The 14,840-nt window shown below is 36.0% G+C and overlaps 1 protein-coding gene across 4 annotated transcripts in view; it reads left to right on the plus strand.

Annotated features, from left to right (window-relative positions):
• Positions 1-14,840, plus strand: part of Xirp2 (xin actin binding repeat containing 2) — a 143,132-nt gene that overhangs the window by 45,854 nt on the left and 82,438 nt on the right. The gene's annotated exons all lie outside the window — the stretch shown is intronic.

Consider the following 14,840-nt stretch of genomic DNA (forward strand, 5'->3'; position numbering starts at 1 on the left):
TAAAGAAAAAAAGAAATGAAAGGGGGGAAAGTTAAATTAATTTGTGTACTCTTCTCTTGTTAGTCTCTTTTATGTTTTTATTAAAAATAGATTTTTCTCATACAATATATCCTGATTGTAGTTTCCCTCCCCTCCACTCTTCCCAGTCCTTCCTCACCTCATCTCATCTAAAGATCCACTCCCTTTCTGTCTCTCATTAGAAAAGAATAGGCTTCTAAGAGATAATGACCAGACATGACAAAATAAAACATAGTAAGATGAAACAAAAATGATTTTTATTTGTTCTTTGAAATTTTTATATTTAAACATTCTTCTAGACATCACAAATTATATAACATAAAAATATTGCTAGTAATGTCAAGAATTAGGCTGTAATTTCTTCTTAGAAGGTAGTAAGATTAATACTGTCTCTTAGGTCTATTGTGAGGAGTGATTGAAATATTATATAAAAATGACTTGTCACACTGTGTAAATCCAAAACTATATTGATTTTAATAGAAATTCAGAATGTAGATTTTGCTTCCTTGAAAGTTTGTCTTTGGAAAATTTCTTCAAGACACGAATAACTATGGTGAATTATTTTGTGGTATATCTCTCAGATGTGCCCATGTATTCTGAGTTTGTGAATTGTAAGTTTTTGGATGCAAGGCTTTGTAATTCACTCTCAGTACCTAATAAACTATCAGTCACACTCATTGCATAGCACGTACCCATGTGTGTGACTAGATGGCTTCCCAGTTTCCAAAACAACTGACTGGCTATGGATTATGCTTTACAAAAAACAACAACAACAAAAACAAAAACTACATGGTGCTTCTAAAAATATTATCTCAAATACATGCCATATTGAAAGAATAACTTGAAAATGACTGGGTCTTGGAATGGGAAATTAATTTATCAATGTAAAACGATAACTGTAACAGTGTGTAAATGCGGCTTTTGTTGGTTAATAAAAATAGATGAGGAAATAGTTACCCCTTAGCTAAAGGCATAGTGGTCATGAATACGTTTTCTTGTTTTTTTTTTTGTTTTTTTGTTTTGTTTTGTTTTTTGTTTTTCGAGACAGGGTTTCTCTGTGTAGCTTTGCGCCTTTCCTGGAACTCACTTGGTAGCCCAGGCTGGCCTCGAACTCACAGAGATCCGCCTGCCTCTGCCTCCCGAGTGCTGGGATTAAAGGCGTGGGCCACCACCGCCCGGCTTTTTTTTTTTTTTTTTTTTTTTGATGAACACATTTTTTATCTCCCTCTTCCAAACACCCTGGCTTATTTTAGGCTCTTGTTGCCTTCTTTTTTTTTTCTTATTCTGTGTAAAAATACCCATATTTAGCATATTCATGGTTTCTTCTTCTTTTTTTTTTTACTTTTAATGATTCTTTGTGGATTTGACATCATGCATTCCAACCCCACTTATCTCCTCCTTCACTTGTCCCCTTGCATTCGTCCTCTGCCCTTGCCAACACCCCTGCCGAAAACAAAACCAAATTTAAAAGAAAAACCAAAACCAAACTAAACACACACACACACACACACACACACACACACACACACACACGAGAGAGAGAGAGAGAGAGAGAGAGAGAGAGAGAGAGAGAGAGAGAGAGAGAGAGAGAGAGAGAGAGATCTTGCTGTGAACACTGTAGAGTGTCCCATTTAGTCCACTCATCTTCACTTGAGAAATGCTACCTAGAAACATTTGGTGTATTGTTTTATTGGCAACAAAAGGAATTGGGTTCACTAAGAGCACAGAATTTGATTTGGCATTGTCAATATTGATACAGCACACTATATACCATCCACATGGTGTTCTTGAAAAAGTAGAACTCACAAGGACTGGGATACTTACTTAATGCAGTGTTGTTCTACTCCTTACACCTTTTCCACTTTCAAGAATTAAGTCATGTGATGCTTTGTTAGTTTGTTTTGTTTTTCTATTTTCTGCTCTATTTATTCCATCATCTATAAATAAATGTTTTACCTGTATTTTTAGAAAAATTCATTATTCTTTATAGGATGTAATTTTAATATTGCTATGTTCACTGGGATGTTCCTCCATCTCAAAGTCAAAATCAAATTTGTACTCATAGTCTTAATCTGCATTGAGCAGAGTGAAGAAGTCTATGCAAACATTATAACATACATTAACATGTGTAACCCTTTGGAAGTCAGTTTTTCTCTCAAAACATCAAATAGATAAACATTACAGAGAAAAGGGAGACACTAAAATGAAAGCATTTGATATTTCAGACTCTTTGCCCTTCCTTCCTCCTGCAAACAGTATTTGCACAGCACCATTATTTTAATACACTTTGAAAGGAAACAATGAAGTTTGACAGGGTAACTGAGGATCATTATTAACATAATTGTAATAGACAAATACACATGAAATGTATATACACATGTGAGTGTGTAGTTCTAAGTACTTATGGAAAAAGAAAAACTGTAGTTTTGTCTTTGCCATAGTAACACAGTTCAGCTTGATATCTTCTTGGAAGTTTGGTAAAGATTGTTTAGAAGTTTTTAATTGTGTACAAATCCCCATGATAGGTATTGCTCTTCCCTGAAAATAAAGTTATTACATGAATATGAAGCTATTCATCAACATGAAATGCTTTAACACACTGCTCTGCTTATGCTGTAACGTGAACAGTGTTTGCCTCTAGAATCTACTTTTGAAAATAACAAAAGAAGAATTGATAAATGTGTGACTTCCTTTGTTACAATGGGTAAATATCTTCCCAAACTGTAGCTGAAACAGCTAAGTGAAAATGCACTAACGTACTACTGTCTGAAACGACATAATTTTCCCAATATTTTCTTCTATTTCTCCCTTACAACTTTCACAGTATGAAGCATGTCCCAAAGTTGCTTTCCCACAAAAGCAACTTAAGAGAGAGGGGGTTTACTTTGTTCCAGGTTATAGCCCATTCTGCTGGATAGTGGCAGCTACAGGCACTCAAGGGAGCTGTTCCCATGGCACTCACAGACGAGAAGCAGGAAGTGATGAGTGCATGCTTTCCACTGTCCAGCTCACTTTCTCTGTTTTATACATGCAGGATCATATGACCAGGATGTGGTATCTTCCACAATTAAGATGGGACTTCTTACATCAATGAACATAATCAAGATTTCTTTCCACACTGGTGATTCTAGTTTCCATCAAGGTGACAATTAATGTTGACCATCACATGCAACATACAGTGTACAGGAAAAAAAGTCTATAGTAGGACTCTTTCATCCAATGTCAGAGTACCATGCTAGATTGGAAAGGGTTCAATGGGACACACTGTGTGAGGAAGTCCTCCTCTGAGAGTCTCTACTAGACAATTATCCTCCAGGATTCAAAGGAGGTACCATGGAGAGCTGCCAGATGCCAGTAGTCAACTCACACTGCAGGGGCCTTTAAGAGACATGTTACAGAAAGCAAGAGCCATTTCTCTTCTGGTGTGCCTCTGGGGCCCTTTCCTAATTCCATGAAGAAGCTTATCATTTTGCCTTCTCTCAGAGGAGGAATGTTCTAATATCACAGGCTGAGCCACAGAGGGTGGCTTTGGAGCAGAGAGTGGTGGAAAGACAACCAGTACTTTATTACTTTGTTGTATACATAATGTAATGTACTATATATATTTATATATACATATTAAAACACTTAGAGGCATTGTGTCATTTGGTTGCCAAAATGTAGTATAAGAACACAGTTTATCATATGTCAAATGAAGTCACTTAAAACAATTTTATGTAATTATTTCTAAAAGATAATGTAAAACTTAATGCTTTCTCCATTACTACAAAGAATAAAGCTGATAGTCTGACAATTGAAAGAACTAAATTTGGTGTAAGCCTCTTTGGCTCAAGTTTTTGACTGTTAAACTTTGAGTAAATATGTTGGTCCATGTACTTAACATTCTTGTGTCTCTGTTAATTCATTAATCAAAGATAAAAGACAATGGCAAACTATCAATTAATGCATATATTTCTTCTGCAATTTAGATTATATGATGATTTCAATAAACCTGGAATGAGACTGGCACAATACATAATACTCGCTTCCGTATTATTTATTGTCATATGTAATAGTGTTACTTTTCTCACTAAAATATCTTAAATATCTAGAATAAAGAATTAAAAAGCTACAAGAATTTTGGAAAGAATTAAAAAGCTACAAGAATTTTGGAAAGAAAAATCAGCTACCCAAAAATCAACAAAGGTCAAGCAGTACTCAGAATATGTCAGTGTCTTATGAAATAGAGAGCAAGGATGACAAATGAGAACCTGGAGAAGAGATGATTAATAAATCATTCCACAAACAAGCTAGGCCTTTCCTATTCATGTCAAAAATACAATAGAGAAATAAGACATAAAAAATAACAGTCCACAGTAAGTCCATCTATACTGTACAGTGCACACTGTCTTACCTAGTGACAAATAAGCACGCATTTCCTACTTGAAAAGAATATTTATTCTGCTTGTTTTGTTGTTCCGATTGTTTTTAAACCATTAGAATCATTCATCAGTAAAAGCTGGGCTTTGGTAATAAGGCCTTCTACAGATTCCAAAATCCACAGATGCTCACATCCTTTGCACAAAATAGAAAAGTGTTAACATGTAACCTATGGATATCATTCCATATATCTTAATTTTTTCTTTAAGATTTATTTATTTTTATGTTACATATAGGGGTGTTTTGCCTGCACATATGTATGTGCACTCACACCAATGCCAGAAGAGGTCATTAAATCTCCTGAAACTGGAGTTACAGACAGTTGTGAACACCTTTGTGGGTGCTGAGAATCAAAGTAGATTCTCTCTCCACAGGAGCCGTCAGTGTTCTTAAGTGCTGAGGCATCTCTCAAGCCCTACATCTCCATATGATTTAATACATTTCAAGATACTTGTAATAACTGCTAAAATATTTTATCTAAATAGTTGCTATTTTGTATTTCTTAGGAAGACAGTCACGCAAATGCAGCTTCTCTCTAAATGTTTCTGATCTGCAGTTGATTGATACAGAGATCCATTTCTTGAATACAGGTCAACTGCATATCACCTTCTATTGAAATACAGAGAAAAGTTTAAGCATGCATCATCACAGATACTTCTTGCAGAGAAAAACACCAATTTATTGCCTCCTAATTTTTTTCTCTATTTATGTGTACATTACTAAATCCATAGAAATCTGCACTGTTTAAAAACCGGTGGGAAGCTGGAGAGATACTTGTCAGTGCTTGCAAGACAAACATGAGGACCCAGGGTCAAACCCCAGGACCCCTGGAATGTGAATGGGAAAAATCCACAGTGGCCAGACTTGCAATCCCAGAACAGGAAATTTGGAAACACACTAGTAGTGAGTAATTAGACATCTAGTCTAATTAGTGAGCCTCAGGTCCTACTGAATGACTCTCTCTCAAAAATCAAGGGAAGTGGTATACAAGCTTGACCTCTGAGCTCCACAAACTAATGCACACACTTATATATACAGTTACACATACACACAAAATAGTAATTTTTCCTATGCTATCCAACCATTTTTGAATCATAACTTTTACTACACTGATGCTTCTATCCACTTTTTGTCAATGTGTAATTTTAATAAGGCGACATACAAAACTCTTTAAGCAAAAACACCTACTTTAATCAACTTACACCCCTGAGACAACATATGGGAAAAGGAAGTGAAAGAGGGAAATGTATTTTAACTGACAGTTCTGAGTGAATGCATAGTAAGGTAGTATGTCAGCATGGGGTGATGCTGGAGCAAAGACTCCTCTCAGGAGTTAGGAGATGGAGAAAGACAGGATAGGAAGGGCAAAGGGAAAAGACAGATGTTACAAAGTCACCCCTCCAGTGACCTATTTCTTTCAGCCTAGCTGAGGCTCCTGAAAGTCCATTCAGCTATGAATTCATCAATAGATTAATCCACTGGTGTGGCTGATTCCCCCATAATCCACTAGCTGCTAACCAAGCCTCTCACATACAATAAATTCCATCAATGTTGACAGCCATTTCAACGAGGTTTGTTGCCTCAGAACGTTCTCTAGTGCCCACTCCCAATTAATCAAATCCAAGATACAAGTAACTACAATTTGATTTTAATCATATCTATTGGTTTTCCTTATTCTAGAATTTTATAAAATTAAGTTGTCAAGTTCTCCTTTCCTTCTGTGTGATTTTACAATTTATCTAATGTGAAGTATGCTCACATCAGCCCTCCCTTTCTTTTCTAAATACTGAAATAGCACTTTATTTGTGAACACCCAAAATTGATATTTTATTCTCTTGTTTATTGATAATCAGGCTGTTTCTTGTTTGGGGTCGTTCACAGCTAAACCATTATAAAATATGTTTTTTAGATTTGGCGGGGGGGGGGTCTGGATTTTCATGTCTTGTATTAGACATATGCTAAGATAAGATACTGGTTAATAGTTGGGAAACCTTTTTCATCATGGCTTGGCCATTTGCTCTCTTACGAGCAATGTGAGAGAACATTTCTTTTACATCTTCCACATCATCTTCTTCTTCATCTTTCACATCATCTTTAATTACTGCTGCAGGTATTTAGCCATTCTAGTAGGAATGTCTCATAGTTTATTGTAGACTTAGTTACCGTTCCCTTGTTCACTAATAATAGTTCCCATGTAGAGTAGCGTTTTTTGTTTGTTTGTTTGGGTTTTTAAAATATTTTTTGTATATTTTGTGAAGTATCTGTTTAAGTACTTTTCCATTTTTAATTGGCTACTTCCCTTTTAATGTCTTACAAGATTCTGTGATTTTTATCTCCTTCTTTTTAAGAGACACTAAGTCTTTGTTATCTTGATGAATCAAATTTTTTATAAATCATCTCAAGTCTTTCTTCACCCCAAAATCTTTATCTTTTATTTGAAGTTTAATTATTTATTTCCTTGCTATTTTTCTCTTCCTCAGAAATAGTTACATTTCTTTGATCATGTCTCTGTCCTTTGTACACATCATTATCTAGATCATCTTTTTCATCTTTGATTTTGCTTCTATGATATGGGATTTAAGATTTTCCCACATTTCATTGAGTGAAATTAATTTTTAAACTCTTTTCTATCATATCAAGTAACTTTTCAATTTTCTTACTGGATTTCACATTTTTCCCAATGTAGTTTACTTTTATTTTTTTCTTTGTGTGTGTGTGTGTGTGTGTGTGTGTGTGTGTTTTCAATCTATTCTATAATTTTTTTGTAGTAACATCTAATATAGTTTCAAAGAAGCTATTTTTATGGATCTTTTTTAAAAATCAGGTTTATGAAAATTATCAGATATTTAACAGTGTTTTAATTTTTTAAACTAAGTTTACCTCTCTCATAAAAACTAAACTTACTTTTATGAGGTATTCTGTAATGTTTTTGTCCCTGTTTAAATTGAACTATATAATTTTTAAATCACAAATAACATTACCTTTATTGAGCCATTAATATTAATGATGAAACTTTCAATATAACTTTTCTACCTTTTTCAAAGCCTATTACAGTCATATATAACAGTACAGTCTCATAACACATCTTGCTATTGTTAGTAAACTCTGACAGCCGCTCATGTCATGAGTAGGGTACATGTCCACCAGCTGCCTACCTTCTCCAGCCTTTCTACTCCCAGCCTTTCTATGAGATCAGTTTCTTTATATTTTCCAATTAGTTCAGAATAAGCTAATTTTAAGAGCTATACTATCAACTTCCATCATCAAGCAGACCAGCAATGATATGTGAATTTATGTACAATACATTAAGAATAGCCTTTAAGGTACCAACATGTGTCAGCATAACATTACAGAATAAAAACTCATCACTTCCCCTTGAATCAACCTGACCAAGAGTAAGCCCAAGTGTTACTCCTCCACTTCTCTCCCAAAGTCTTCCTTCTCTCTGTGGTCTGTGGTGTCTGGCTTGTCTATAATCTTTCTGTTATGTGAATATGATCTGTTCCTATTCCCTGTGTGTCTATGGTTGCCTCTACTGTATCAAACTGTACTTTACATTTTTTGGCTTTACGTTTTTTTTTTTACTTTACATTTATTGGCTTAATATTGGTTTACATGTGGCCTTTCTTTCAGATGACTTGGATCAATTTATATCTGTATCTAACTGTCCTTTGTCGTCAGAATTTTCTTTGTGTCCTGCTCAGTCCCTCGGTGTGGCCGTGGCATTATCGGTCTGTGGGCACATTGTTGCTCCTTCTGTGGTGGGCTCATGTCTCCCTTGACTCTACTCTTCTTCCTGCAGTCTTCAGTTTGAATATACCGCCTAACCTTATTCTGCCCTGCCATAGGCCAATGCAGCTTTATTTGTTATCCAGTGGGGGCCACACATATTCACAGCATACAGAAAGATATCCCCCAGCAGTTCCCCTTTTCTGTCTAACTGCTGTGGGACGGTCTGTATGTCAAATTGCTCTGATTGGTCAATAAATAAAACACTGATTGGCCAGTGGCCAGGCAGGAAGTAGGTGGGACAAGGAGAGAGGAGAATTCTGGGAAGCAGAAGGCTGAGGCGGAGAGACACTGCAGCCGCCGCCATGACCAGCAGCATGTGAAGACGCCGGTAAGCCACCAGCCACGTGGCAAGGTATAGATTTATGGAAATGGTTAATTTAAGATAAAAGAACAGTTAGCAAAAGCCTGCCACGGCCATACAGTTTGTAAGCAATATAAGTCTCTGTGTTTACTTGGTTGGGTCTGAGCGGCTGTGGGACTGGCAGGTGACAAAGATTTGTCCTGACTGTGGGCAAAGCAGGAAAACTCTAGCAAAAAATGGCGCCCAACGTGTTGGCAAGAGTTTCCACCTAAAACCTGAGAAAAGATTCTAAAACGGAACTAAAAACAGCTTCCTAATTGTCTCTCTCAAATGAGTGGCAGCCTGCCGGTTTGAGCTACTGGCGGGTTCCTAGCATGCAAGCTCGATCTGCAGTATGGCGGGAATGAGGCCTCTGCAAGTGGCACATTAAGCTGCATGGTGGATTTAGCCTTTGCTAGTACAAAAAAAGAGGTTTCTGGGCTACATGCTGCTTGGATAAAAGCATAGACCCACGATGGCTCCCAGAGCTGGCGGAAAACGTACCACCGCCATGTTGGGACGCTGAAGTGGGCGGAGCCAGCAGCCACAGCACCGTTTCAGGCTTAAAAGGCTGCAGTTTAAAGCAATAGGCTCAAGGAAATATAAAACATAAGCCACATAAAGATGGCTACCACACAGAGAATCTGGATTATGTTCTCTTTGATATTCGTAACTGAAGAGAAACATTTGATTGCAAAAGCTGTTGAGTTATGCCAAAATGTGTGTTTTAAAGGTACCTTAACTTCAAAATTTGGATGTAAGGATATGTTGCGTTGGAAAGGAGGCTCTGCTTTTGTTTCCACAGAAAGCCAGAGGCTATGGATTTGTTCCAGATTAAGATACATCAGGTTTGACCAGCCAAGACCACCTGAAAGGTCTCCGATGACACCATGGCCCAGATGATCCAACATCCAGAATTGTTTCAAGGCAACTGGCTCAGACGATACGGTCTCACGGACTACTCCATGGTCCTAAAATTTTCTTTGTGTCCCCATAAGATACAGCGCCCCCCTCCAGCAGGAAGTAGTAAGAGAAGCTACGCCCAAATTCCCAAATATACCAAGCTGACTTTGGAGATGTGTAAAAGTTAAAACCTTCCTTTTAAAAAAAAGAAAGGGGAAGTGCTGTGGGACGGTCTGTATGTCAAATTGCTCTGATTGGTCAATAAATAAAACACTGATTGGCCAGTGGCCAGGCAGGAAGTAGGTGGGACAAGGAGAGAGGAGAATTCTGGGAAGCAGAAGGCTGAGGCGGAGAGACACTGCAGCCGCCGCCATGACCAGCAGCATGTGAAGACGCCGGTAAGCCACCAGCCACGTGGCAAGGTATAGATTTATGGAAATGGTTAATTTAAGATAAAAGAACAGTTAGCAAAAGCCTGCCACGGCCATACAGTTTGTAAGCAATATAAGTCTCTGTGTTTACTTGGTTGGGTCTGAGCGGCTGTGGGACTGGCAGGTGACAAAGATTTGTCCTGACTGTGGGCAAAGCAGGAAAACTCTAGCAAAAGTCTAACAAAAAAGGAAGGTCTTAATTTTAACATAGTGAAATTATATATAATCTCTCTACCTGGGATTGCTATTGTTAATGCTGCCCCTACCAAAGAGCTTTGTTCTGTATTTATTGACCATAACAGAAAATACCTCATGGGGAAGGGATGGGGAAATAGTTTACAAAATATTTCACATAGTTTTACAAAGGATTAAATTACTTACTCCAACTGATCCCAAAACAATCAGTAGTAAACATACCCTTTCATGCTATATCTATATGCTGCTTTTAACATATGTGGCAGATATTTGTTGTATAAGGTTGTTTTTCAACCCATTTGCTCTTTTCAGCAAATGTTTACCATAATACACACACACACACACACACACACACACACACACACACACACACACTGCTCTCTGGATCAGGGTATGGAAGAGTACATAAAGACTTAAGCTATATGTTAACTTAGGTTATAAAGGGTGATTATGTGAAATTCAATGCAAGTAAGAAGCAAGTTTGGTTTTTAATATTGTTCTCTCTCTTTTTTTTTTTTTTTTTTTTTTTTTGGTTTTTCGAGACAGGGTTTCTCTGTGTAGCTTTGCGCCTTTCCTGGAGCTCACTTGGTAGCCCAGGCTGGCCTCGAACTCACAAAGATTCACCTGGCTCTGCCTCCCGAGTGCTGGGATTAAAGGCGCGTGCCACCACCGCCCGGCTAATATTGTTCTCTTAAAGGCAGGTTAAACAAACAGGCTGAGTACACAGCAGGATATCAGTCAAACCTTAAGTGAGCTTAAGGTATATTATAAACTAGACTGTGAGATCCAGCAAAACTCCAAGTCTCTTCGAATATAAGAGATATTTTCATATAATTGAATTCCCATACCTCTTCATCTGTCCCCTCTCTGTCTCTGCCTCTGTCTCAAGCAATCCAACATCCTATATGAGTACTTTTTTCTATTTTAATTGGTTGTTAATAAAAACACATCCAGCATATGTGTTCCTTGTCATCTTTAATTGAGAACCTTCCTCAACATATTATTTCTTTCTCATGAATCAAAATAAAATATTCTCTAGAGTTTTTCATCCTTCATTAGAAGATTTATATATATAAATATATAAATCCCTATTTAAAGGATCCCTATTTAAAGGATAGAGATGATCTACAATGAAGTTCTCAGTACAAAAACTGCTTTTATTTTGTTGTTTTATATTGAGAGATACATCATTTGAAAATCCTTCAATGTGTACTCACAAATGAGTCAAGAGGATCTACATTTGGCTTATTAGTCAAGTGTTTACAGATGTCTTTGCCCCAGACACCCCGAGCTTACTCTGTGTGTTGGCATAGTTATTAATAGTGTTGATTTCATTCTCTGAAGTTCCCTAGTCTGCATTGTCAAGTGGATCATCACCCTACATAAGATTATGAGATATGATTTAAATGAGTCATATACACATAATCACCTTATCATGCTTCCTTAATACTATGACATACTTTCAACGTGATTAAAATTTAATAGATAAAGGTTATAATTAATCAAATTTAGCCACAATTCATTTTGCTAAGACTTTATTCTTGCACAAGAAATACACAAATGGGTCACTCTGACACCTGTAGTATTCAAAGCAGATTCCTAGTCCTAACTGGTAGGCAAGTATTTTAAATATGCTGAGTAATAAATATTTATTCTAATTATAAAGCTACTAGATGGGCCTCTTTGGTCCAGAGATTATATATATGGTAACTGAAATATAGTTGGCCCAACTTTAAGTCAGTCCCCTCCTATCTCTAGAATGCCCCAGTAGCTTACTTTGATACCCTGCACAGAGAGCCTAGATATTGAAGGCAGGCACTGAGCCTTCATCTCAGCATCTATTAATATGGGGAGGATTTTGTCCTTCTCAAAGCTTATTACCTTGGCACATAATAATGTTTGAAACTTTTAAATTACAGGCAGGATAAATAATGTCTCTAAAAAATGTGAACATAGAGAATCAACAAAATTAAGTTCAATGCCCATTTTCTGCCTATTATTAATTTTTATCTTTGAGAAGAAGGTTATTTAACTTTCCTAATTATCAGTTTTATAGGAAATAGTGTCAATGTGGGTTTTTTTGAGAGCAAGAAAAAATAAATATATATAACACAATCAAATCTATGGCATAATCCTTTTATGTAGTCTAAGGTTATTTTTAAAGAAAAAATACAGAAATAAGAACATACATGACTTTTCTTGTGAAGCATTAATGGACTCTTTTTAGAATGGCTTTAGAGTCATAAAACTGAACAGAATATGTGAAATTTTCTGTCCATCTCCCTGTGCATAGACCTTCTCATCATCAATGTCCTCAAGCAGAGTAGAACATTTCTTATAATTTTGATAAATCCACACTGACACACTTTGATCACATAAAGTCTATACATTAATATTGATTCACTGGGATTAACAGATGTATAATAAATAGCACATAGCCACTAGTACGGTGTCATTGAGAAAGAGCCTCTGTTTTAGCCTTCACCCTTACAAACTTATTTTTCCATAGTTTTCTCTTTCCCAGAATGTCATAAAATTGAAGAAATATATTATGTAGATCTTCATAGTGGACTTAAAATTTATTTTTCCTCAATGTCTTTCTGTAGCACTGAGTAGTATTCTCATTTCTAATTGTAACAAATGTTATTGATCTAATGAAGAACAGATAAGTTGATTCCAAGTTTTGGAAAATATCTCTTAAAATTCTACCTATATCCATGTGCAGGTTTTTTTAAGTGTATGTGAGGTTTTAACTTCATGCTGGGCTACATGTAATAATGTGTTAGTTTTTTCATAAGTAACCACCAAGCATTGTAGATGAATTTCTAAACAGTCTTATTAAATAAGAAACACAGAGCCAAATACAGGGGTAATAGCCAAAGAGATCAGAGAAATAGCACATAGCCACGACTAGCCTAAGCTTACCACCACACCATAGTTTCCCGAGAGAGCTTCTTCTTGTATAACCTGTGCTATTATTGTCTTCCTGTTCTGCCTTCTCATTGTCTCTAAGCCCAGCCACATGACTTCCTCACCACTGCCTGTCTCTACAGACCTCCAGGTCCTCTATGGTTGGTACTGGGATTAAAGGCGTGTGTCACCATGTTTGGCTATGTCCTTGACCATACAGAGACTCTGCCTGCCATGTGATCAGACTAAGGGTTTGTGCTACCACTGCCTGACTTCTGTTTATGGCTCGCTATGACCTCTGATCTCCAGACAAACTTTATTTATTAACATACAAATAAAATCACATTTCAGCACAAACAAAATATCACCACAAAGCATCTTCCACAATGGCTCTTCCTTTTAAATTGTTACTGGCAGTGGATGAGGGTTCCCAGGGCATCGGATCTTTCTACACATGTGTTGTTTTCATGTACTGGATATACCAGTTTTTCCAACAGTTATGTATTCACACTTCACAGTTGTTACTTGCATTTTTCTAATGAAAAATGGTGTGAAGTGTCTTTCACAAGCTTATCTGCCATCTATAACCACCTCAAGTAATGAATGTGTTAACTAACTTAGCTCATTTTAAAATTTTAATTAAATTATTTTAATCAATATATATAAATATGAAAATTGTACTACTAGTTACCATGTGATACTTCAATATATATAGTACATTATTCAAACCAAGCTAAATATATCTACTTTAATCATTATTTTTTCACATGTTGTATTTGTATTTAAATCAGAAAAGTTTTCCTTGAAAGCCAATAATAGAAATTTTGAGAGGAGAACATTGTGAATGAAACTTGAAAAATCAAATCAAGAAACTAGTCAGTAAAGTAAAAAAAGAGTGTGTTTGAGTAAGAGAGATGATGAAGCCAGACATCAGATATTTGAGCAATTAACTATATTTCAAAAGAGTAACCAAATAAAAAACAAAACAGAATAAAGTCTACCTAATTTATATTTCAGGACTAATCTCATAACTATTATGATTTTAGATCTACTATCATTTTCTTATGAACATAATGCATTAACATGAGTTACTGAGAAATAATATACTGGATTAGTAATGTTATAAATGTAATAATTTATTGTCTCATTTAATCTTAGCAACAGCCATACAATGTTTCTTGAACTTCTCTAGTTTAGTCAACGTTGAGTATATTAGAATGCATAAGGATTTGGAACTTGTTCAGGTAACAGAATAGAACACGGTTTGTGGAAAACTGTGCTGAGACCCTGGGTGATCTGAACAATGTACAGTGGAACTTTCTGAGTGATAAAAGCATTCTCAATGCAGAACCACATGCCACAAGTGGGAACTGGGTACTTGAAACATAGTTAGTACAATTGAGGAACTAAATTTTAAAATCTCATTAAATATTAATCATTTTAAATTCAAAGGATTTCATGCCTCACAGTAACCACATATACTCATAAGTAAAACTTGAAATAGATTACACTGGAAAATCTTGTGGATATTCAGGACCATTTCATAAACGTTATTTAGAGCTAATAAACCTCAATATCATTAATTGTACTAAATTAAATGAAAACTAATATTATACATGAAAAAGCATGTGCTTTTTCCTTGAACATAATATGTTTAGACATTTACTTGTAAATTAGATGTAATAAACAGTGTATCAGTAAGATGCTTTCTTCAAGTTGGGGACAATTGCCTTTATTTGGGTTTGTTGTAAAACCAGCCGGGCACACAAAGGACACCACTGTGTGGAAGTTACAGAAGAGATTAACGTTGGTGAACTGGGTAATTTATATTT

This window comes from Peromyscus maniculatus, chromosome 4 (assembly GCF_049852395.1).
Source record: "Peromyscus maniculatus bairdii isolate BWxNUB_F1_BW_parent chromosome 4, HU_Pman_BW_mat_3.1, whole genome shotgun sequence".
NCBI lineage: Eukaryota > Metazoa > Chordata > Mammalia > Rodentia > Cricetidae > Peromyscus > Peromyscus maniculatus.